Source organism: Rhinoderma darwinii, chromosome 7, assembly GCF_050947455.1.
Source record: "Rhinoderma darwinii isolate aRhiDar2 chromosome 7, aRhiDar2.hap1, whole genome shotgun sequence".
NCBI classification, from domain to species: Eukaryota; Metazoa; Chordata; class Amphibia; order Anura; family Rhinodermatidae; genus Rhinoderma; species Rhinoderma darwinii.
In genome coordinates this window covers 35,257,768-35,284,828 of record NC_134693.1, presented here as the reverse complement: position 1 = coordinate 35,284,828, position 27,061 = coordinate 35,257,768, and positions in this window count along the sequence as shown.

Sequence of the window (27,061 nt, the reverse complement as noted above, 5' to 3'; positions counted from 1 at the left end):
AAACGACAGAAATACACTTGAAGTACATAAAGCAACCCTGGTATCGTAATATTACAGACATTTATTGATTATATGTATGATTTGATCAATTGGTCATTAGCGACTGCAGCATCTGAAAAGTTAGAAAGAGAGGGGTCGACCCCCTCTGAAAGTCTATAGCCGCCACCCCGCCCGATGCAATTGTGGGGTGCCAAAGGTTGTCATGGCAGCCTGGGGCCCGGTGATGACCCCCAGATCTGCCATCTTTGTACTCCATTCTTAATAGAAGACTGTCAGAATCACAATAAACTACAAGACATTAGTATTGCAGTATAGTGTACAAGCGATCCAATGATCGCTGGTGTACAAAGAAATAAATATTAAAAGTAATAAAAAAACTTTTCCCATTTTCCCCTTATAGCATTGTAAAAAAAATCAAATAATAAACATAAATGGTATCGCCACGTCTGAACTATTATAAGTTAACATTTCTTTTTTTTAATGTAGATTTTTTTTTCTTTTCAAGTAACAAGCACAGGACATTTACACACAAAGTGACAGTAACATACTGACATACAAACATAATAAACATAGTAAACATAACATGTCAGCCATCACATACATCTGTAATAACATATTATAACATATTAATGAGCAGATAGTGATAATCGGTCAAGTAAAAACCCAACCTGAGCCATCCTGTTTTCCAATAGGAAGCGCCCATGTCTTTATCATATGCTATTATATTCTCTGGGGAGAAGAGACAGCGAGCTTTTTAGCCAAGCGTGCCAATGACGTTTAAGTGCAACCAATTGTGATGGATTAGAGGCTAATGCAAACTCGTGATACATATGGGAATTAACCTTAGCACATAAATCCGTAATTGTTGGGGTAATAGAAGATTTCCAATGTGAAGCCACACACTTTCGCGCTGAGGTTAAAGTTAACATGTTGTTTTTATTGCACAGTGAACTCCCCAAAAAATAAAACCCCCCAAAAAATTAAGGAATTGTTGTTTTTTTCCCACAAAGATTTTTTCCCCATTTCCTAGTACATTATATGGTAACATAAATGGTACCATGAAAAACTACAACTCATCCCGCAAAACGTAAGCCCTCATACGGCTTTATCGATGGAAAAATAGAAAACTTATGGCTTTTGGAAAGTGGGGAGGAAAAAAAAATATTAAAATCCGAAAAATGGCTGCGGCGGTTAGGGGTTAATGATTTATACAGCACAATCATGTTCTGAGGTTTCGAACAATTGTGGTACAAGAGGGATAAAAAAAAGGTACAAATGCAAGCTGCAAGATACAGTAAGAATGAGAGCCCTGTCCATATAAGCTTACAATCTAAAGGGAAATGAATAGAAACCTGAGCTTTTATAAGATATGAGCTTTGTTTAGAATAAGAGACTTTGGTTTGTTGGATGAGAACTAGCACTGGAGTAGCAATTTTCTTTTTCCATTTCTGTTTCTTATAAAGTTTTAACATAATGTGCAACGCTGTACAGGGATTGTCATCACTCACATCAGTCTCTTTTCCCGATGGTGCTCACAATCTAGTTTCCCTAGCCGACACATTAAGGCCTATTTAATAGGCAGCTATGTAACCTATTAGGGCATGACCACACATGGCGGAATTCCTCCGCAACTGTCCGCATCGATGCCGCACAGAATCTGCGTTGCAGATTCTGCAGCGGATCTGCACAAAATGTGCAGTACATTGATGCGGACTAGCTGCTGCAGACTGCGGGAAAAGTGCTTCCCTTCTCCCTATCAGTGCAGGATAGAGAGAAGGGACAGCACTTTCCCTAGTGAAAGTAAACGATTTTCATACTTACCGGCCGTTGTCTTGGTGACGCGTCCCTCTTTCGGCATCCAGCCCGACCTCCCTGGATGACGCGCCAGTCCATGTGACCGCTGCAGCCTGTGCTTGGCCTGTGATTGGCTGCAGCCGTCACTTACACTGAAACGTCATCCTGGGAGGCCGGACTGGAGACAGACGAAGGGAGTTCTCGGTAAGTATGAACTTATATGTTTTTTTACAGATACATGTATATTGGGATCGGTAGTCACTGTCCCGGGTGCAGAAACAGTTACTGCCGATCGCTTAACTCTTTCAGCACCCTGGACAGTGACTATTTACAGACGTCTCCTAGCAACGCTCCCGTCATTACGGGAGCCCCATTGACTTCCTCAGTCTGGCTGTAGACCTAGAAATACCTAGGTCCAGCCAGAATGAAGAAATGTCAAGTTAAAAAAGCAAGACGCATCCGCAGCACACATGACATGTGCATGACAGCTGCGGACTTCATTGCGGAACTTAGAATCTCCATTGAAGTCAATGGAGAAATTCCGCCATGAGTCCGCCACTGCTCCGCAACAGACAGAGCATGCTGCGGACACCAAATTCCGCTCCGCAGCCTATGCTCCGCAGCGGAATTGTACGCATCGTGTAAACGAACACTGCTAAATTAAAGTGAAAGTCAATGGAGAAACGGCTCCGCTGCGGATTAACGCTGCGGAGTGTCCGCAGCGGAATTTAAGTGGAATTCCGCCATGTGTGAACCCGCCCTTAGTATGTTTCTGAAATGTGGGAGGAAACCCATGCTAACACAAGGAGAGCATACAAACTCCATGAAGATGTTGCCCTTGCTCGGATTTTACACAACCAATGCGGAGGACAACCAAAATACCCCTTTGAAATTTATATAGAGTAAATTACTTTAATAAATATATAATATATAGGGGAAGGGCATACAAAGGTGAATACCCATGAATACTGGTAACATTAGCGATAACTCATATAATATGTTAAGAACAACAACCTAAAAGAAATGAGTCAAAGACTGAGTTTATAATAAAGAATTTATAATTTTTATTATTGCACAACAAAACAGATAAATATATTTACTCACAAGTTTAAAAAGACAAGGATGACTACCACAGTGTGGAAAAAGAAGCCAGACACATGTGTATAATGGGGCTACTATTGTAGGATATGCATGAAAAGGATATATATGAGAAACCAAGGTGCATAAATAAGTTAATAAATAAATAAATTACTAACACCTGGGTATGTCTATCAAAAGGACTGAATGAGGTCCCAAATGATAGTATATGATAGTACTCATTGGTGTAGCCTAATACAAGTGTAACATAATTCATTAATACAGAGTACACATGCAGCTAAGTGACAGTAGCTTACCCATGTTATAACACACTGTTGTCTGGCATCACACCCGACGCGCGTTTCGGCGAACAACGCCCCCAGGTGTTAGTAATTTATTTATTTATTAACTTATTTATGCACCTTGGTTTCTCATATATATCCTTTTCATGCATATCCTACAATAGTAGCCCCATTATACACATGTGTCTGGCTTCTTTTTCCACACTGTGGTAGTCATCCTTGTCTTTTTAAACTTGTGAGTAAATATATTTATCTGTTTTGTTGTGCAATGATTAAAAATTATAAATTCTTTATTATAAACTCAGTCTTTGACTAATTTCTTTTAGGTTGTTGTTCTTGCTAGGATTTTAACCCAGCAACCAAGTGCTGCAAGGTAAGACCCTGTTCACACAGAGTTTTTTTGCAGGCGGAAAAATCAGCCTCAAAATTCCTTCAGGAATTTTGAGGCAGGTTTTGACCTGCCAGCAGAACATTTGCCGTGTTTTTCGCAGCGTTTTTTGCCCACAGCCATTGAGCGCCGCAGGCAAAATCCCCAACGAAAACCGCTTTTTCTGCCTCCCATTGATGTCAATGGGAAGTCAGACACGGAAGCGCCCGAAGAAAGGGCAAGTCGCCTCTTTTTCCCAAAAGCGTTTTTTACTGAAATCAATAGAAGGCGATTTTTGGCGCTGTTTTCAACGTGGTTTCCGAATCATAAACAGTGCAAAATACTCAGTGTACTAGCCCTTACAGTGCCAACCACTGAACTGCTTTAGCAACAGTAACAAAAGAACATGTATCCATGTATAGCTAATAAGGTTCACCAGCGGGTAGACCCCTGTATGACATTGATTCACACTAATAAGGGGATATGGAAAGGGTTTGTCTTGATGATACAACACATTTAATATATATTCCCTAACACCTGCCTTCGTGTTTGATGTACTGAAGATCTTTCCAAAGCTGCTCAGAAAGAATAAAGAGCAATATTAAAATATTATGTAACGCTATCCTTGGGAATGGGCACCTAGATTACTGCTTCCATAATATAACACATTGTGAAAAGGTGGAGCTATAATGTTAAGTGGCTAGAATTGTACTGCGTATTAGAAATGGCGATTGAGGACCATAACCCGACCGGAGATGTGACCAAAGGTCCATAAAGCAGCAGATATTCCAGGGAGATTATATCAGTAAAAATTGATGCTATATGAGGTCTAAGTGACTCAGCCTTCTAATAATGAACTCAAGAATGAAAGTTTCAAATAATGTTCAGAATCCTGAAGCTTTTCCTGCTCTAAGCACACTAGAGGATATCTATAAATAGGTCTGAAAAAGCAATAGAAAATGTATAGGACGTATGCAAGGTAAAAAAAAAAGAAAAACCTGTTATTGGGAAATCAGTGAAATGCTTCTTTATGTTGTACTTGAATAACTTTTTTTTCCTGTTATATTGTTAGTCAACAAATACGAAATACTTTATTTACCGAAAAATCCTCATGGGGGAGGGGGGGTAATGTGTTCTATGTAATGCATTAGTTAGGAGTGCTAGAAGCACATATCAATACTCAGAAGCAGCACATCTGTCCTATAGTGAGGGACACTACTGGATCTCCCCAGGAGCATAGAGAACTAGCAATGTCACCTTCTGCTGAAGGCACCTGTTGCATTGTAGCCTCCCAAACGTATTTGGCTGCTTCCTAGTAAGCACAGCACGTGCATAAATTAAGAGTCTAAAAGATTCCCTAATGTTTAATTACAGTCTCTAGTTTTTAATGCAGTCTGTTCCCATTATGTTATGTAGTGATTCATTATTAGTTTGGTGGAAGACCTTTGTAAGGCTTGGCCATACACTAATGATGTGTCCTCCATAATAATAGATTTCGACTACATTTCCATTGGTTGACTTTTTTTTGTGAGTGCATCAGACACTGATTGAAGACCGATATCTTGACATTTTAGATTTTTTTTTTATCCTTTAGATGGCCAACCATGCAGCCTCCGGAAAAAGCTGAGAAGAGATAACAGGAGAATCCTATAGCGCCACTGCCATTTCATTTTAGTGATTAGTCAGATCACAAATATTGGGCATTGATGTTTGTGCTGGTATGACCTCTTTAGATAGTGACATATTTCCATCTAGGATAATTATTTTGCATTTAGTAGACATCTTTCCACCACTGTAGCTCCTCCATATGTGGGTGGGTGAGTGGCTGGGTGGGTGGACTATATGCCTACAAGGTATTAAGGTCTGGCTGTAATTGCTACCTTTACAACGCCGACAGCTACATCTCTGTCTGGATATAAAGCAATGTGTTCGAACACTGAAAGACAAAAATAACTGTTATGCCTGGTAAGTAAAGTAATTTTATCTCCATCTCACTTCCACCAGGTGCTACATAAGATGTCTAATACATTAAGAAGGATTTCATTTACAGTTTGCTATAAATTCAGCTTTTCGCTGTATATGAAAACGCAGGTGTGCCAAAAACTATTTTCATAAAAGCAGTTAAAATATATAAAAATATACAGAAGATTATACATAATACATAAGGGATAATCAGAGAAGCCAGGTGGAAAATGTATCATGACATCAATGTTTAACTTAAACTTGATGTCCTTATTTTATTAAACTGAGTCTGAATCTGTCAAGAGTCCATAGATTTGAAGAGAGTGGATGCATGCTGGTACTTTGATAAAACAAATAAATATATGTAGGTAAAAATACCTACACCTATTGATAAAACAGGACAGTGCAATGTTCAGTATACCGGTGAATAAATAGATTTGTGTGTGGGCTTTGTATATATATTATTTATTCACCCCGCAGCAGTCATGGGGAATGATGACGTGCCAGCCCCAATGGCGCTAGTGGTCACATGAGATTATGATGCACAGTCCCCGCTAACGCTAGTTGTCACATGAGATGATGACGTGCCAACCTCGCTTACACTAGTGGTCATATGAGACAATGGCACGCCAACACCACTGAACGAAGAGACCGATCTCGGTCACATGCACATGTATCGGTGCGTCATCAGTGAGACTGTAACGACATAACTTCCGGCGTTCCAGGAGGGTGTGGAAAAAGGAGGAAACAGTACAAGAATGAAATTACAAATATATGAGTAAGTGTGGTATATTTGAACGTTTAGTCCAGTTGGGGATCATTTTTACTGTTCGGAATAACCCCTTTAAATAAAAGTAGTGATCGCCTATTGGATTTTCTATGTAGTGCAGTAAAAAGACAGTATCGACTGAAGTACTAACATAGCAGTGTAGATACAGTATGTTGCATAAGAAAAAGAAAAATGTGTATATCTCCCAACCCGCAAACCAAAATCATCAGTTTTAAAAACAGTTTTCTAGTGCCATATTCTTGAACACAGTAACCAACCTCATAATACTAGACTTTTGCGTCTTCATACTTTTCTTCTGCCACCAGTATGTCAAAAACTAATAACGTCCAACATGAGCGCTGCAATGAGTCAAGTATTTGTCATGTATGTTGAAGTTCCGCTATTCCACATTAGGTATATGCAGCTAGAATATGCAAAACTAGACAGAAAATTGGTTCTATACTGACTAATACATTGGTGTTGTACTGCCTTTTTATTACTTTTTGAGCCCATGGCATAACTACCAGTGTTGGACTGATATGTTTTCTGTGTCAGGGCATTTATACAAGTGCTGATGTTTTAGAATAATATGGTCAAAACTCCTATATAAATCCAAATAAACTTCTACTTCTCAGCCAAATAAATATCTTCCAATTGGTGTAGAGAAAAAATGGCTGTTATATACATTACTTGTGTGTTTTTATGTCAAATTTTACATTCTACAGAGTAACCTAATTAAATTCCAAATTCCAATCGAATGTATAGTACAAATAAATTTTTCACACTTGATATAAATAACTGTACTGTCTGTACCAGCTCAACCTGGATTTATGACCTTCTGGTAAATATAGGGTTTATCTGGAAATTACTACATTGGAAGATTATCAAACACCAGTGGAGCCCATTTATCAAACATTGCCCAGGAAAGTTTAATAAAGATAAAAAAAAGTCTTTGCTTCATCTTAAGGAAAGCTGGTATAATTAGACAGGGTCCAGAGAACATAAGTCTGACTGACTCTAGATCCCTAGTAAAGGAAAGTAGCACAGCAGGGTAAGCACAGCAAAGCTCTGTGCCCAGGAGGAGAGGGGGATGATAAGGACAGTAAAAGTGTGGAGATCACTGATTAGTCTCACAGCCTTTATATCATAAGACTAGTGCCTTATTGCCTGCTGCGTAATCTCTGGAGCAATATTTCAGATATCTGAGAGGACAGAACCTCTGTTCACACGGAGGAAAAACTTCACAATAGCTAAATAGTATCTCATTCTGGACTTCATAAGTGTATACATGAAAGGCCTTTGTAAGATTATGATTGCGTATGAATGGCTTATGAAAAGACTTTAAATATCTTAGATTAGTAGCACAATAATAAAACCAGAGGTATCCATTGATACAATGATTACATGCAGGATTTGACTAAGTGCTTCTCAAGTTCTTCACTGTGATAGACTATACAAGTATTGTAAACTGATCTTAATGGACACATCCTATTGAACAAAAAGTTATAAATGATAAGAGTTTTGTAGTTTGGTAGTGAGATACATATCTTCTAAGACATCCATAGCACAACCTACAATAAAGCATGGTCACTAACTTTTCAGCAAACTTTGCATAAATCAATAGTATAAGCGAATATTAGAAACTTTGTAATATATTTTACAAAAGAAAAATGTCTCTTTCTCCACTTCTTAGGCTCCTTTTCCCCCACCCCTCCCTCCTAACTGTTCACTCAATCTGAATTCACAGCTTTTTTTCGTCTCCTCAAGATGGACTATCAGCTCACTGAGGGATCAGGTTACAGCTGCCCATAGAAGTCTGTGGAGGGGCATGGAGGGAGTAGAAGCAGAGGGAAGAGAGAGAGAGATACACAGATATACATAGATGCTGCAGCTTCCTAGTAAGTGTTTTATCTCTCCGCAGTGCTGGATTTACAGCTACCCTGCTCTTTACTGCTGTATAATCCCCTTCATGCTGCTGCTGCTTTTATATATGTGATAGATAGAGATAGGAGAGCAGTTAAGCTCCCCCACTAGCATAGGAAAAAATGAGAATTAGAGACAGAGCCTGTAGACGGGAAAACTTTGAAATAAAATGCAAAAAACAAGTCATATAATGGCCATAAATAGTGTTATTCCTCATGTATACAAATGTGACAGCCTTTTCGGAAAAATCACCTAAAATATAAGATACACTTTAAGCTGAACATACTCAGAGCAATTGTCTTATTTGAAAATCTAGTTGGGAATTCTACTGTAAATAATTACATATATAGTCGATTGGCAAAGCAAACCAAGGTAAAAGATGTGTAAATGATTTGTCGCTGAAAGTATGAAGGCCAACATCTGCATAAAATCTCACGTCGGTGTAACAATCTTTTGTGGGCGAGAAAATGTAGACAAATAAATTTATACTGTCAAGATTCCAAGCAAATGAACACGTTTTGTTTGTATAACGCCCATTTCATGACATAACTTGTTGGCGCATGCTCATTACATATCGTTGGTCTTATGAAACTTACAAAATTTTTGTACAGCTTCAAAAACTGTCCCAACAAACAGCAAAATCAAACACATCAGATTGAGTCGCAGACAGATATCAGGCGTTGGTCATCGTCGATTTTGATCATTCAAAAGGATTAATATAAAATGATATGACATATCAATATAAAAATATGAACCTGAAAACATACACGAGTAGAATAATCCTAAAGTGATCTTTAGCACTATAAAAATAATGTGTTAATGTGCTCTTTTTCAAATAATTGTTGACTGATATGTGATGATGTGACTTTAGCTCCATCTGTTAATACTTTGAAGATCTCTTTAATAACACTACTCTGCTAAATGTAATTGGGTCTATTTTCCCCCAGTGTGAGATAAGTGTATATTAATAATGGTTAATCATAAGAGTGAAATGAAATTGGGCTAATTTGTATACAATGATATTGTCCAAATTGCCAACATTCAAGCGCTATCAAGTTGTCCCAACAAACTTCCAAGTGGGTGGTGTGAGTCTCTGCAGGGTCCTCTTCCCAGGCACCAAAAGAAACACGGAACATCACATGAGCTCCTTCCAATAAAAATAGAGATGAAGGCAGCACTCCTTGTAAATGATCCAGTACTCCGCACCTGCAAAGTTTCAGCTCACAAAGGGCAATTCTCAACAGTTTAAGTAAGTGTAAAGCAAATAAGGACAATGATATCCCGGACTTACTAAGACGCTACCTAAGAGCGCCATATTAGTTATGGGCAACCATGCCCAATCTGTCAAAAGTGTACCTCGCATTACAGAGAACGCGTGGATATGGCAGTTGAGCACAAATACATTTAGAAGATAAACTCTAACACTCCTTAGGTCAATATGCAAAAAATTTGTTTAATCGGATAATGCAATATAAAGAGATAAGTAAAGTTTCAGCCTCAATCCGGCCTTTGTCAAACTCTATCGCCGCTGGTCAATAGAAAAAACAACTTAGCACAAGACGTGCAAAGTATACTTGAATGTAAAAGCAGCCTAATATTTTAATTACAAATTACAATGAGTCCATGGGTCTGGTGATTTAAGGTATACACGTACATTTCACATGAACTATATTTTATGCATACTTATGCTAACATGAAAGGGTGGTCTTATTTAGAAAACTTTTTTCAAATATACATTAGGGATTTCTGTGTGTCTCTCACTCATGAGTACCCTACTTAGCCATGCATTACACCAACAGTCCATTCATTTCAATGGGTATTGTGTAATACTTTGTTTAGCCTGTGGTGGCACTGCAGGGAAATTGACATGTTTCCACACAGATTACAGCTGATTTATTGGGTCCCAGTAGCAGGTTCCCCACTGATCCCCTTATTGTCAAAAGATCCTTCTAACAAAAACCTCATTAATGAATACAAACACTTGTAAAGCTACAATAAATAGAAACATGAGGAATGTTTTAGTTTTCATACATATTGTTGGGATCAAGAAATTTCTTTAAGTGATGATTTTCTCTAAAATGTTACCGACCATGTGCTCAGGGAATGTTCTGTATTTCTCTCATGAAGACCAAGCGTTCTTGTCATCCACCTCCTTGACACTGGCTATGCATTAAAATTTCCTTTGAAAATTGTTTGCAGAGCAAAAGAATAACATTGGGGAAGGTAGTCTTGCATGATTTTTTTATGAATCTTAACACTGATGGTGAGATACAGCTCAAAATTGGTTTTAGTGCAAGGTATTACAAAGAGTTCTATGCTGTTTTTCTCCGAAGGCATTTGGAGACCTAAACTGTATTTTTAGATATGGTGAATGGTGGCAGAAATCAGTTACTCTTATCAACCAACAGAATAAATTATCCTTTTCCATGTGCTCCCTGCTGCCTGCGCAGCTCGCTTCTCTATTCCAGAACAACATTTTAAATGCGGAGCAGCATATACTGACATCTTTTAAATTCAGCAAATAACTAATCCCGCTGCAACTCCGAAAGCACATAAAGGTCCATCAAAATATTACTGACAGGCAAGGTATATTTTCCTGTCCATTATTTTTTATGTTAGTTGAATGCAAAGGAATCGACATATCATTTATTTTTTGGTTGTTTTCTTTCAGTTTTTTTCCCCCTGAAATAACAATGTGTTTATTTTACCAATATAATTTACTAAAAATAAGTTAAGTATATTCAAAAATTGGGGAAGGTACAACGACATTGTCATATTTTACATAATTCAACAGATCTTGAAATAAAGGTAACAAATATGAAAATGTCCTAAAAACGTAAGTAAAAATAGTGTAATTAAACCAATAGGAATAGATATGCGGGGGGCAAAGACAGGATTTTTAAAAGGGGGTTTCCAAGGCCTACAGTGCCCACAACAAAGACAAAAATTATTATATATTATATCATTATTATACGGACTTTGCATACTTTCTACATTTATAAATTAAGTGGATGAGGGATTCATGATAGCATTCCTGTCATACTCCTGGTGGTCTAGAGTGGTTTAGGGGTTAATATCTCAAACTATGGTGGTCTAAAGTAATGAAGTGGTTAACATTGATATACATTATACATGGAGTTCAGTGATTAACACCTAAAATTATATATATATATAACAGGGGCGTAGCTGGGGGGGGCAGACGGGGCATGTGCCCCGGGTGCAAGGGAAGGGGGGGGCGCCGAAGAGCAGCTGATCGCTGCTGATAGGCGCCCCGTATGTTTACACATCGGCGTTCTGACTGGGTTCTGTGACGGCCAGGGAGTGGACCAGTCCAGTCACCTGACCTGTCACCTGACAACACGTGAGTGACATGAGGTCAGATGACTCAGGTCAAGGGACAGGTCCACTCCCGTGCTGCAGCCTTCCAGCATCTGCTTCTACTCTGTGCTCTGCTGTTACTGCCGACGAGCAGAAGAGGAAGCTCCGCCCACACACAGCCCGTCCTGACCTGTTAGCAAGGAGACATGGTGAGTGTCTGTGTGAATATGTGTGTGTAGTGTGAATACAGTGTGTGTCTCTGTCTTAGTATGTGTATATGTTACAGTGTGTGTGTGTGCGTGTGTGTGTGTGTGTGTGTGTGTGTGTGTGTGTGTGTCTCTCTGTCTGTCTGTGTCTCTGCATGTGTTTGTCTCTTACATCTACTACATTATCTGTACTCAGAGAGTTATCACTATGTCATCTGTAGTGTTACATAGGACTGCAGGTAACACTACTAGATTATCTGTACTCAGAGAGTAATCACTGTGTTATCTGTGGTGTTACATAGGACTGCAGGTAACATCTACTACATTATCTGTACTCAGAGAGTTATCACTGTGTTATCTGTGGTGTTACATAGGACTGCAGGTAACATATACTACATTATCTGTACTCAGAGAGTTATCACTGTTTTATCTGTGGTGTTACATAGGACTGCAGGTAACACTACTACATTATCTGTACTCAGAGAGTTATCACTGTGTTATCTGTGGTGTTACATAGGACTGCAGGTAACACTACTACATTATCTGTACTCAGAGAGTTATCACTGTGTTATCTGTGGTGTTACATAGGACTGCAGGTAACACTACCATCTGTATTCAGAGAGTTATCACTGTGTTGTCTGTGGTGTTACATAGGACTGCAGGAAACACTACTACATTATCTGTAATCAGAGAGTTATCACTGTGTTATCTGTGGTGTTACATAGGACTGCAGGTAACTACACTACATTATCTGTACTCAGAGAATTAACACTGTGTTATCTGTGGTGTTACATAGGAATGCAGGTAACATCTACTACATTATCTGTGCTGTGTACATATGTGCCTGTGTGGGTATATATAGGTCTGTTTGTGAATGTGTCTTTGTGCTTGTATATTTGTGCCTTTTATGTATTTGTATATGTTCCTGTCTGTGTATTTATCTGTCGGTGTGTGTGTGTGTGTGTGTGTGTGTGTGTGTGTATATGTGTCTGTACGTCTATATATTTACCTGTATGTATATATTCCAGATGTGTGTATGTATATTTGCCTGTATGTCTAAATATCTATCTTTATGTATGTACAGTATATGTTCCAGCGTGTCTATATATGTGGTTAATTTTTGGTTTGTGTAGGGGGCAGCAATAGAGAGTCCCGCACAAGGCGCCATCCAAGCTAAGGCCGGCCCTGGCGGTCACCAACCCTAGTCAGAAGGAACTCCGCCGCTGCCTGCGCCGCATGACCTCCTCGGCTCCTCCGGTAAGTCACACCGGGCAGAGCGGAGAGTGGTAGCGGTAGGCTTGGCGCTAGGTACAAGGGGGGAGTGTGGCGTTATTTAAATGGGGGGGGAGTGTGGCACTATTTACAAGAGGGGGGAAATGTGGCGCTATTTACAAAGGGGCAACGGGCTGTGTGTGGCACTATCTACAAGGGGGGCTGTGTGGCACTATCTACAAGGGGGGCTGTGTGGCACTATCTACAAGGGGGGGGTGTGGCGCTATTTACAAAGGGGCAGCGGGCTGTGTGTGGCACTATCTGCAAGAGAGGGGTTGTGTGTGGCGCTATTTACAGGGGGCTGTGTGTGGCGCTATCTACAGGGGCTGTGTGTGGCGCTATCTACAGGGGGCTGTGTGTGGCACTATCTACAGGGGGCTGTGTGTGGCGCTATCTACAGGGGGCTTTGTGTGGCGCTATCTACAGGGGGCTGTGTGTGGCGCTATCTACAGGGGGCTGTGTGTGGCGCTATCTACAGGGGGCTGTGTGTGGCCTCTTTAATTTATTTTATTTTTATTTATTTTTATGTTAATTACATTATAGAACTATATCGCTTGTAAAATGTAGAAATGCTTTTATATTAAAAAATTGTGAAAAACAATTACACCTCATTGATAGAGAAAGCAAACATGGCGAGGGGGAAGGAGATGTCGGGAAATAAGTTGGGGGGGGCGCCAATCTGAATCTTTGCCCCGGGTGCAGGAGAACCTAGCAACGCCTCTGTATATAATATATAATAGTTTATGATGTCAATACTATATTATATGGTTTAGGATGTTGAAGGAGTTATTAGTGATAGTCTTGGATCTAAATAGGTCCAGAATTTTTTTTTTTTCTTATAGGGGTTGAGCTCTGTTTTTCTGATACAGAGCTCCATATCCCTGCTTCCCTTTAAACAGCCATAGAGCTGCATGATGAAATTCTGTCTGCCTGCAGCCACCTATAGGTGGCGCTCACTACATAGGGATTTATACAGCTCCCATTGAACTTAATAATAAATGCATGTGCAGTAAATTTCCCCTAGTGACAGTAGAATAAATGTTGGCTTCACACTAGATAATTTCTCCATAATTGTTTAGAGGGAGGTCTTTGGCAATAGGATCCCCCCCCCCCCCACACACACACACACACACACACACACACACTGCACCCATATACCATGCAATCATTTTTTGAAACAGGCAGAAACTCATATTGATTTTATAATCTGCATAGATAAGCAAAAACATTTATGTAAACAATTCAGTGACCACAAGCAGAGATATTAAAAACCACAAGGAATCGATACATAAAGATTAGAGAATTCAATAACGTTTCAATGCAATGAAATTTGTTCAAAATGGCATTTCTCTTTTACAGCCTTTTTCTGAAGGATAAACCTGTTTAGAGGGTCATATGTAACATTTTTACTTATATTCCTTTTTCTCATATCTCCAAGACAATTTTATGCCTCACCAGGCCCCATGTATTTCACCGTTCCATCAACACAGAATACGTCCAATGAGAGCTGCTGATGAGCAGTTGCTAGGGGCTTATTTAGTGTCACACGCAATTAAAGGAGTTTTCGGAGTTAATAAAAAAAAGCGACGAGATACAATAAAACAAAAAAGAGCCAACACACCCAACAGATCCCCCGGCGTTCCAGCATAGCCACTCTTGTCCTCCCTGCCTTTGTTTGTTGACATGGCTGCAGCGATTATGTGCCCATATACCCGTGATCGCTACAGCCAATCACTGGCCTCGGTGGGTATACAGTCATGTCATTGCGGCAGCCATGTCAACAAACAACAGAGAGGAGGACCAAGTGGCAACTCTGGAACACCAGGTAATCTATTGGGTGAGTATTGGCTATTTTTTGTTTTATTGCATATCTTGGCCACTTTTTTGATTTAACTCAGAAAACCACTTTAAATCATTTTTTTTATATTATCATACATACATAAACCGCCATACACACAACACTTATACATGATCCCTAATGCATTGCTAATATCATGTGCTGTGACTAAACAATGATGTCTGTAGGAGATTCCAAGATATGGAATGGTTTCATAAGTATATCAATGACATGTCGAAAGATTTTTAATAGTAGAATATCTCTTTAATTTTGAGTAATTGTATTTATTTTTTTGGTTTAAAGGAGTTGTCTCATAAAGACAACCTCTTTTCAGATTAAATCTAGCTCGGAGATTTGTCAATGGCCACCGATCCAGCTGCAGAAACCACAAGCAATCAGAGCTGTAGCTTGCCATACAGTGTCCCTGCAGTGGCCACTGCAGGCAAAATGTAGTATTACATGCCTGCCATTCAAATGAATTGTCAAACATGTAATCCATGGGGGGCCGGATATGCTGTCTTTTAGCAGGTCTCTGCTCTGGCTAATAGAAGGGAATTTCAAGTGAGGGGGCTCTATGACGCAGATATGAAGATAGGGCACTTTGAAAAGAGGTTTTTTATAGGTGTTAGTAAGCCTATGGTGGAGCAAAATTTTACACATGGCCTTTGTAGTCATAGACAGGGTTAAAATACAAGCTGAAGATAAGATATTCCACAGGCAAATAGCATATTAGTCAGCTGGCATCATGTTTATTCAGTAATCCATATCCTGAAAGCTACTAACGACTTGTAATCTTTCAAGATCCCCATTCTCCTTTGTCTTGGGCTGCAAATATACTTTTATTTAATAAAATACATAAAAAACATGATTAACACATTAAATACCATTAAGTGTATAATTACAAGGATTGTTTTACATTAAAATACCAATTTCTTTAAACCCAGAAATAATACCTACTGAAACTTTAATTATTTAAATGAGAGAAATAAAGAGACATGTTATCTTCTCTGACAAAGATTAAAATCAATTTAATTGCTTCTCGGTTTCTTGACGTGATTCTTGCTGTGAGTCAAACAACCAAAAAGGGGAATTAATACCGCAGCTGTTAATCAAGTGACATGCAAACATTGAGCCCTATTGATGAAGAATGGGTGTATTTGTATATACGCTGCTTTTCAATGTTTGTGTATTCGCATATAACTGTGCTTAATTTCTGCTGCCTAAAGAATGGTAGGCTTGAGTATAGCCTGAAGAAACAAGACTTTTCATTGTCAAGTACCTAGTAAAATTCTCTTGTCAAGACGGAGACTCGCTCCAAATTAAATTTGCCCTAAGGTGCCTGATTCTGCAATCTATGGTGTGAAATTATGAAGCAGAACAAAAAAAAAAACACATGCAGACAAGATTGATGCTCCTCTGTGCGCTCAGCATAACAATATATATTTTCCAGTGCAGACACCAGCAGCTCAGACAGGTCAACATTCAACTGGATCATCCGAATTAGAAAATGTATTAAAAAAACAAAGCAGTAAAAGATTATAAATTACTACTGTATCAGAAAATATGAGCGCCACATCTCCATAGAAAATGTGAGGTGACCAGCTGTTTCCATAAAGAAACTTGCCAGTCTATTGTATTTAATATGAAGATACATGGCTCCATTGACTTATTGATTATGTATAGTTGTCATCAGGGTTGTTTTTTTTTCTATTTTTTTTATTGCCAGATGAAGTCATTTATAAATTCTCTCTGGGGAAATTGGCAGTTGTCTGGTGACTTTTTGTGTGGTGCCCAAAAGAGAAAAAAAAAATCTCTTTTTTTTCCTTCTATAACATTAGGCAGGGGGCGGTTTTTCATACCGATGACCTATCCACAGGATAGGTCTTCATTATATGATCATGGGGACACCCAGACCAATAAGCCAATAAGCCGTTTCGGCTGCCCCGGGGCACAGATATCCCGTGGATAGGTGTCACGAAGGGTCTGGGGACCCACTGGGCCATACCGCCTTGACGGTAAGACAACTGGCCAATAGGGCACAGGTCAGAGTCTATAGCATATAGGGTACTCAAAAAAGAGAACGCGAAGCAGCACTCAAATAAAGTGAATTTATTCATCCAACATGGAACCACAACGTTTCACCTCCTCTATGAAGGCATTTTTATATAGGGTACCTGTGGCAGCGCGGACAGTAGCTTGGCAGGAACTAGGCAGCAGGTAGACGTCAGGCGTGAGAAGCAGAACAGGCGTGGTATCCAACACAGCACGACTACAGTAAGCACAGCACTAGATCAGGATACAGGGAACAGGAACAGGAAACACTGGGAGCAGGAAATACTAGGGGACCATTTGCATAGACAAACTATGGGAAACACAACAACACTCAGGCATAGAACTAGGAGGCTGGACCCCTCTTATAGTCTAGGGTACTCATGGGTAAAGTTCGTCCATGAGGTCCGGTGCGTGCGCTGCCCCTTCAAGAGCGGGCACGAGCGTGCGCGCGCACCCTACGGGATCCGGCAGAGGTGAGTGGACGCGAGCACTGGCGTCTCCTGAGGAGGAGGCTGGGGCCAGCACTTGCCGACTCGTGGCTGCGGCTGTCAGGGGGATGTTGGAGCTGACAGCCCGCAGTCATGGACATTACAATAAGTCTTCAGTATAAAAAACCACCCACTGCCTTCACAACCCCTTTAACTTATGATTTTAGCTGGAAAACAAAATTTACTTTTGGGCAACATTTTCCTAAAAACATGTACCCATTATTTTGTTTTTGTTTTTCACCTGGAGCTCAATTTTTCTGTTATAGAGGTCTAATTCACCTGCTTTCTTTTACACTACCATAGAGCTAAAGGATAAAATGCAGAATTACTGCATCCACCACTAGGGGAGTTTACTAAAGACAGCGATGTACTTTTGAGTTCAATGGGATCTGTATAAATATGTCTTCGTAAGCTGCCCCTGGTTGTGACTGCAGACGATTATAATGCAACTCTATGGATATGAGAAGGGTAGCAGTAGATTTGGAGCTCTGTATCAGAAAAATGGGGCTCTGACCTCTATAAGAATATGTATTATGAAGTTAATCATTTTGGACACCTTTGGACTAAAGAGAAATAATAGGGACACTTTAGGTACAAAAATAAAGACGTTTATTAAAATAGTTACAGGTGGAGAGGGATGGATTTTTGTCTGACCACTCCACTTTTTCATGTCCTGAGCTTGTTCATAATGCAGAGAAGCATGGGACATGGCTGGGCTTATATTCAATGTCACCAATAGTGGAGTCCTGATGATGTAGGAATTTAAACTGACAGTCTACTAACATTAACTATTTCAATTGTCATCTTATGGGACATACACTGATTAGAAGATTTTGATTGGCCAGCATGATCAATGGTCCTGATGATGTAGGAATTTAAACTGACAGTCTACTAACATTAACTATTTCAATTGTCATCTTATGGGACATACACTGATGAGAAGATTTTGATTGGCCAGCTTGCGGCCAATCAATGGTGCGTGGGACCCTTTGCGATTTCACCAGCAACATGCCAAACTAACCTGGCTCATCAGAGAGTCAGTTTTAAAAAAAAAAATTGCGTTGGTCTGAGCAAAGTGGCAATCACGCCCAGCACGGCTGAAAAAAATTCAGCCTGCCAGATCACATTTTTGGCAGACAATTATCTGTCGTTAGTCATTGTAAAAATGATAATTCGCGTATAATTTTCAAGCGATGGTCTGCCAAAATGGCCAACATAAATCTTATGTATATGGGTACTTTAAAAGATGGTCATGATCAGCATTTCTGTAAAGGATCTGCCAGGCACAGCTTCGGGGTTAACTCCCTTAATTAATCAGTCAGCACCTGAATCTACATCCCTGAGACTGACTCCAGCTTCCACCACTCAGGCTGGCAGGCTTAGGAGTGGGAGAGCCTATCGCAGCCTGGCCAGACTCAGCTAGCTCCCACCCTCTGTCTATTTATACCTGCATTTCCTGTTCCTCCTTGCTTGTTATTCTTTTTCGTGTGGTTTCCTGGCCCAGCTACAGCTCCTTCTATTTTGTTCCTGCTCCATACAGACCCTGGCTTACTGACTACTCTTCTGCTCTTCGTTTGGTACCTCGCACACTCCTGGCTTGACTCGGCTCGTTCACCACTCTGGTTGCTCACGGTGTTGCCGTGGGCAACGCCCCTTTCCCTTGCTTGTATTCCCTTGTATGTTTGTCGTGTTTGTCGTGCACTTACTGAGTGCAGGGACCGCCGCCCAGTTGTACCCCGTCGCCTAGGGCGGGTCGTTGCAAGTAGGCAGGGACAGAGTGGCGGGTAGATTAGGGCTCACTTGTCCGTTTCCCTACCCCCCGGTCATTACAATTTCAGTGTTATTGAATCAACACTTTTCTCATTCATGTGGCATTGTCCAAGGAGTAAGCATTGACTATTTCTTATAATATCTCCTAGATATAGATCACATACAGCACATTAAAAGGCAGCTGTCACTGAGATCAAGCTGCCCTAGCTAGGGGCAGCATGTGTTAGTGACCAAGATGTGCAGCACAAGCAGTAAGGAGGGATCTGTCAATCACAGGGAAAAGGGTGGGGGAAGGGGAGTTGCCCAACAGACACATCTTCCTGACTGTAAGGTATGAGATATCTTAAATGTGGAAGCGCTTTGTATTTTTCTTTTTGTTAGCATTTTTAACACTTTAGTGACCAGCCTATTTTAGGCCTCAAAGACCAAGCAACTTTTTATGTTTTTCCATCTTCTCATTCAAAGACCTATTACTTTTTTAAGTTTGCGTCAACATAGCTGTATAAGGTCTTGTTTTTTGCGGGACAAGTTGTATTTTTTAATAGCACCATTTTGAGGTACATATAATTTATTGATTAACTTTTATTAACTTTCTTATTGGGAGGGAATAGAAAAAAAACTGTAATTTCGCAACACTTTTTTGCGTCCCAAATTTACGACTTTTAACGTGTGGTATAAATAACACATTAACTTTATTCAGCGGGTTGCTAAGATTGCAATGATACCAAATGTATGTAGTTTTCTTATGTTTTCCTACTTTTACACAGTAAAAACACTTTTTTTCAAAATTATTTATTTTTGCGTCTCCATATTTGAAGAGTCATAACTTTTGTATGTTTCCGCCAATGCAGCTGTATGAGGGCTTTTATTTGCGGGACAACTTGTAGTTTTTATTGGTACCATTTTGGAGTACAGGCAACTTTTTGATCACTTTTTATCACATTTTTTTAAAACGTGGGTTTTTTATTTTTTTTGCTTTGGATTTTTATTTATTTATTATAAACTTTTTGTAACTTTTTTATTAGTCCCACTAGGGGATTTTACTGTGCGACCATCAGATCATTTTTATAATACACTCCAATATTTCTGTATATCAGTGTATTACTGCCTGTCCGTGTAAAACGGACAGGCATCTGCTAGGTCATGCCTCCAGCATGGCCTAGCAGGCATTAACTAAAGGCAGACCTGAAGGCCTTTATTAGGCCCCCGGCTGCCATAGAAGACAACCGCACGCTGTGATCGTATAGCAGGGTGCCGGTGGGGTGAGAGAGGGAGTGCCCTCTCTCTAAAACTATTCCGATGTGGCGATTGCTATTGAGCCCCGCATCTGAGGGGTTAAACGAGCGGGATCAAACACCGATATCGATCTAGCCCATATCAAGCAGGTATCCCTGCGACGAAAAAAGGCTACTGCCTCGGAATAAAGCACGTTAGTGACCGCCGTAAAAACACTAAAGGACGGTCACTAACGGGTTAAACTAACTCATAAGGCAGCTTGATCTTAGTAATAGCTTCCCATTAATAAAGAGTCCACCAAAGTGGACATAGCCCAAAATCAACTGTCCTTGGTTTAACTGTTCATCTACATGGGTTTCCAGCAGGGATACATACTTTCACCTTATGTCAAGGAAATACTAAAGTTTCTGTTACTACTGTCCCTAAAAGATGGAACATTTATGTAAAAAAAACCTTTTCCCATGAGCCGCAGTGTAAATCTTTTTGGAGGCTAATTGCTTTTGTTATGAAAATGTAAATTATTGACATCCACAGCCTTTACTTTTAGAAGAGAAATATAATTGAATGCATGGATCATAGGAGAGAAAATTAAATCAAAGCACAGAATTCAAAAGGTACAAATTCTGGCAAATGAGCACTCTCTGCATTATTAGTATTTACTTGTAGGAGCCTTGTTTTACCATGTGAATGGGAATTCTCAGGCTGTTTAAATGTCAACATGTTTGTTCAAGATGTATGAATGACAGAAGGCATTTCGAACTCATGGAAAATATTGATAAGCTGGTATTAAAAGTTTACAGTTACAGAATACACATGAAGGTGAATTCTTCTTTATGCCTTAATTCATGAATCTACTTATTTATCACAGTCCTGTGTGAATGTGGCTTAAAGGTTCACTTACCTTAGATGTAATTTGGAGATAAAATATTTTAGGCTATATAATAAATCTTTTTTCTGACATTTATTTTATAGAATTTAGTTACCAGCAAACCTGATGTTCTACAGGAAAGTTAAGCACACCTTGTAGCAGTTGTCATGTGCTATCACCCAAATGATCTACCTCCAGATTCTCAATTTTCTCTATAATATTTATTGTCCTGTAGATAATTCTTTTTTTTTAATTCTTAAATCAATCCACAGAAAGAGACCCCATTGCCTGCATCAGTGATAAACTGTCTTGAATATCTCCTATGCACAAATCAACAGTTTATACAGGCAACAGTAATCATTAAAGACAATACCACTTTGTTAGAAGCATTCACAACAATAATCTGACCACAGGGTGTTCTAACTGCTGTAACCCCCAGTGATTAGCTGTAATCGGTGAGGGAAATTGTGAACAAGTTTTCAATTTCTCTACAGTGCCGCCAAAGGAGACATGAAGCATGACTATTTGCCCATTGTAATCAATGGGCTATCCATGTAATGCACAGACACGCCAGGTCCTCCAGAGCGAGAGACACTCTTTGTAGCCAGTCTCACTCTGTTTAATACATTTTGGGGTCCACCCTTTGTCAGGGTTTAAACCTGAAAACTTCTGTGCCCCAGGCAGCAGCTCTTCTCATTGAGCCATTGGTACTTTTAGACAGCTCCCAACTGAATCTACTGTTCAGGCTCTTTTGATTCCTTCACCTTTGGATTCCATGCCTTGATTGCCTTTAATGGTTTAACCATTTTGGCCAGCTATAAAAGTATTTTCCTTGCACTTCCCGATTGCCAGACTATTGAGCTTCCTTAGTTCTTTGCTGCCTAAGGGTATGTGCACACGCTAGCTGTCATTTACGTGTGAAAAGACAGACTGTTTTCAAGAGAAAACAGCTGCCTCGTTTCACACGTAAATGCTCCTCCTCGCATTTTGCGAGCCGTCTGAGACGCTCGTAAATCTTGAGCTGTGCTTCATTGAGTTCAATGAAGAACAGCTCAAATTACGTGGCAAAGAAGTGTCCTGCACTTCTTTGCCGAGGCAGTCCATTTACGCGTCGTCGTTTGACAGCTGTCAAACGACGACACGTAAATTACAGGTCGTCTGCACAATACGTCGGCAAACCCATTCAAATGAATGGGCAGATGTTTGCCGACGTATTGTAGCTTTATTTTCAGGCGTATAACGAGGCATAATACGCCTCGTTTACGCCTGAAAATAGGTCGTGTGAACCCAGCCTTACTCTACAAACTGTTGCTGTCCATCTGTGTACTGAACTTGGACACCACATCTCTGCCTCACACTACAACTGCTGCTGCTTATTTGTCTACCAAACATGGACCATTTCCTGACCACGTCTCTGCCTCATGTTGCAACCTGTTGCCGCTTATCTGTGTACAGAACTTGAACTGTTTCCTGACTACATCTCTACCTCATACTACAAACTGTTTCCACTTATCTGTGTACCAAACATGGACCATTTCCTGACCACATCTCTGCCTCGTGTTACAAACTGTTTCCACTTATCTGTGTACCAAACTTGGAAAATTTCCTGACCATGTCTCTACCTTGCGCTACAACTTGTTGCCACTTATCTGTGTACCGAACCTGGACTGTTACTTGGCTGCTCTAGCAATTACGCCCTCCTGCCTGACCATTTTAGCCACTGAACTCCGAATATGCTAGAGACCTTGATACCCTTCTACTAACTTTAAATGAAAATTAGATTTCAACACCAAACAACCACTTTAAGTATCTAAAGAGCAATAGGAATATTTTTTCTTGTGAAGTTACTTTTTAAAACCGAACTCCACTGCAGTAACTGTACTACCCCAAACCAGTATAGAATATACATTTATTTCTGTTCGTGCCTCTTCCTTTTAACGTATTCTGCAAGTCTTGATATTATAGGTCTCTTAGCAACATCTTGACATTATATGGGATTGACCACCATTTATCTACATATAACTACATACACAGGAAGTTCAATCAGCAGTAACAACAAGCATAAATTAGGTCCATCCCACTAAGGCAGGGGGAAGCGTGAGACTGCTCAAGAAATCATGCAATGTCAGAGTGAAAACATATAAGACACTGGGGGAATTGTGTAGTAAGTAGAAATATTGCAAATTTTGAGCTCTCTGTATACTGGGAGAGAGGCTTGCAAAACATTGGGGGGGGGGGGGTTATTAAGACTAGTGTTTTATACGCCAGTCTTAATATAAAAAATAATTGGAGTAAAATGTTCTTAATTTATAAAGGCACGCACGCCTCTTAATAAATTAGGCACATCTAAAGCAAGTGTTGATTTCCACCATTATTTCTGCTAGTTTCTGGTATAAATTATAGTCAATTTCTTGCGATAGAGGTGACCCCGCCTCCTTCGAGTCTTTGCAATTCGTAGCTTCTTTACACCAGAAAACTGGTGTAGAAAAGTTAATAGATTCCCCCATTGTATAGCAAATGGAGATAGATTTTGAGCATCTACAAATTACTAGTCTAAAATATTGTGCACATATTCTGTGACATATAGTTATATATGGTGTATACATTTAGGTAGGAATACATCAGAATACTACCTTTGTATGTCTACAATATTAAGAGTTGTGTTGATATTTACCAAGATGATATGATTTAGTTCCGCTTGGTATAATAACATTTCAAGAATATAAGCGAGTGATTGCGCCTTCAGATTTACTGTACTTTCTCTTTCATTGGGTTCATAAAATGAAATATTGAGGCTATGAAATAAAATAAAATGTGTTTTTTCATCTTCAATAAGAAAAGTCTCGTTATTTAAAGTACAATCTCCTGTCCAGCCCTGCGTGTCATAAAAATAAACAATTCTTTTTCTGCCAAAATTTTGCAGCTTTCAGCATCATATTTCACATATTTAGGGCAGAAAATATTGCGGCAAGTAAGTAAAAGCTCTAATTCAAAGCTGGAGTTCAGTTCTGTTAACACATTCTTACTTCCAATGTCTGCCTCTGTAATTCGCTGCAGGCCCCAACTGTCTGCAGAAGTGTTTGGAGAAGGAATATTATAGTGAACCAGGCACTGATTAATTACAAGTATCTCATGAAATGTTTTCACTTTGACAACAAAATATATCCTAAATGTCAGAAGGGTTTTAGATCTACAGGAATACCAACTCAACTGGACTACATACTTGAGGATATCCTTCCCACTTCTCCATGATACGAGAATTGTGCTTTTTCTATTCTCAATGACCTCTATCTCAACTCCGTTTTTCTCACTGGTATCATAAATTATGGTTTGTTGGTGAGAAATACAGCATGACAGCCCAGGAAGAGTAGATAGGAGAAAGATATATTGCTTCAAAAGCCTAAGTTGTTCCACAAAACAAATATATGAACATGCTCTACTGTCTATAAATATTATGCAGGTTCACAGAGGAGGCTTTAATATAGGAGTGCACTCATCCTAAACAGTTTTGTACATACGGTAAGTATTAGGCTCAAGAATAGGTGTTATTAATGGAATGTCCCGTATTGTTTGTTTGGTTTTTAAAGTTGTAACTTCAGTGTGAATATATACACCAAAAAGCCATAACATTATAACCACCAGTCTATTATTATGAAGGTTACTCCCATGCCGCCAAAACAGCTCTGAACTGTCGAGGTATGGACTCCACAAGACCTCTGTAGGTGCCCTGTGGTATCTGGCACCGGTACATTAGCAGCAGATCCTTTAAGTCCTGTAAGTTGAGCGATCAGACTTGTTTCTACAGCACATCACACAGATGCTCAATCCGATTGAAATCTGGGGAATTTGGAGGACAAGTCAACATCTTGAACTCTTTGTCATGTTCCTCATACCATTCCTGAACAATTTTTGTAGTGTGGCAGTGGGTGTATTATCCTGTTGAAAGAGGTCACTGCCATTAGGGAATACCAATGCCATAAAGGGGTGTACACAATGTTTAGGTAGGTCGTATGTACCATAGTAACATCCACCATAATAACAGTACCCAAGATTTCCCAGCAGAACATTGCCTAGAGCTTCACATTGCCTCCGCTGGCTTGCCTTCTTCTCATAGTGCATCCTGGTTCCATCTCCTTCTCAGGTAAGCAACACATATGCAGCCAGCTGTCCACATCATGTACATGAAAACATGATTCACCTATCCAGTTCATCTTCTTCAAATGCAACATTGTCTAGTTCTGATGCTCACATGCCCATTGTAGGTGCTTTCGGTGGTGGACAGGGGTCAGCATAGGCACTTTGACTGGTCTGCGGCTATGCAGCAAGCTGTGATGCACTGTGTGCTCTGTGGAATCAGACCAGATGTGCTAGCCTTTGCTTCACATGCGCACAATGAGCCTTAGGCACCCATAACCTAGTCACAAGTTCGCCAGTTGTCGTTCCTTGGATCACTTTTGGTAGGTACTAACCACTGCATTCCCGGGAACAACCCAGAAGACCTGCTGCTTTGAGGATGCTCTGACCCAGTCGTTTAGCCATCACAATTTGGCACTTGTCAAAGTCACTCAGATCCTTACGCTTGCCGAATTTTTTCTTCAACCAACACATCACGTTAACTGACTGTTCACTTGCTGCCTAATATATCCCACCCTTTCACAGGCACCATAGTAACAGGACAATAACAATCACTTGACCTGTCATTGGTTTTAGGGCCGGCCTTAGGATAGATGGCGCCCTGTGCAAAATGATCTTTCGGCGCCCCACCCCATCATTAAAAAAAAATTCCCCATAAAAAAATTATAATGCCCCTTTAGTGCCCCCATACAGTATAATAATAATATTTAATAATATAATATATTACAACCCCTTCAAGGACACAGTATTTTGTGCTCTAATTGTGCCCACAATATTATGCCCCCTGAAGTACCCCTACACAGTATAATGTTTGCTTAGTGGCCCCCCAAACAGTATAGTGCCCCCTGTAGATTTTGCCATACAGCCTCCCTGTAGACAGTGCCATAATCCCCCACCTCCTCCTTGTATATCGTGCCATACAGCCCCCCCACCTCCCCCTTGTAGACAGTGCCCCCAAACAAAAACAAAAATTGTACTCACCTAGGCTCCGTTCCCATCACGAACTGAGCGGCTCCACGACGGGATCATGTAGCCTGGTACAGAGTTTTCCGACCTTTTCGGACTCGAGGCAGCACCGGAAAAATTTTTTTCCTCATGGCACCCCTACCAAAAATAGTTTTGAGAAAGACAGAAAACAGCTAAAAAAAAAAAAAGCACTACACTCGTAGGGTATGTTTGCACAGCGTTTTTTGTAAGGCAAAAAAAATCTGCCTCAAAATTCCTTCAGGAAGTGACAGCATTGTTTGACCTTTTTTTGTGTTTTTTCTTAAGCCGTTGAAGCGAATGCAAAAGACGCAGGCAAAAAACACCAAACGAGCTCCACAGGTATTTTCTGCCTCCTATTAATTTCAATTGGAGGTCAAAGGCGGAAACCACTTGAAGACCATCAGCCACCAACTCACAATAAAATGACCATCAGCCCCCAACTCACAGTAAAATGACCATCAGCCCCCAACTCACAGTAAAATGACCATCAGCCCACCACTCACAGATTGAAGTAATTGTATATTTACAATTGCCAGAAGAAAACGAGACTGGGGACTAAATTTACAGCTGCCAGAGGGGAAGGAGACTTGGTAACCTACTAGCGACTATATTTACAGATTTCAGAGGGGGAAGAGACTGGGGAACCTACTGAGGACTATATTTAGAGCTGCCAGACGGGGAAGGGACTGGGGAACCTAC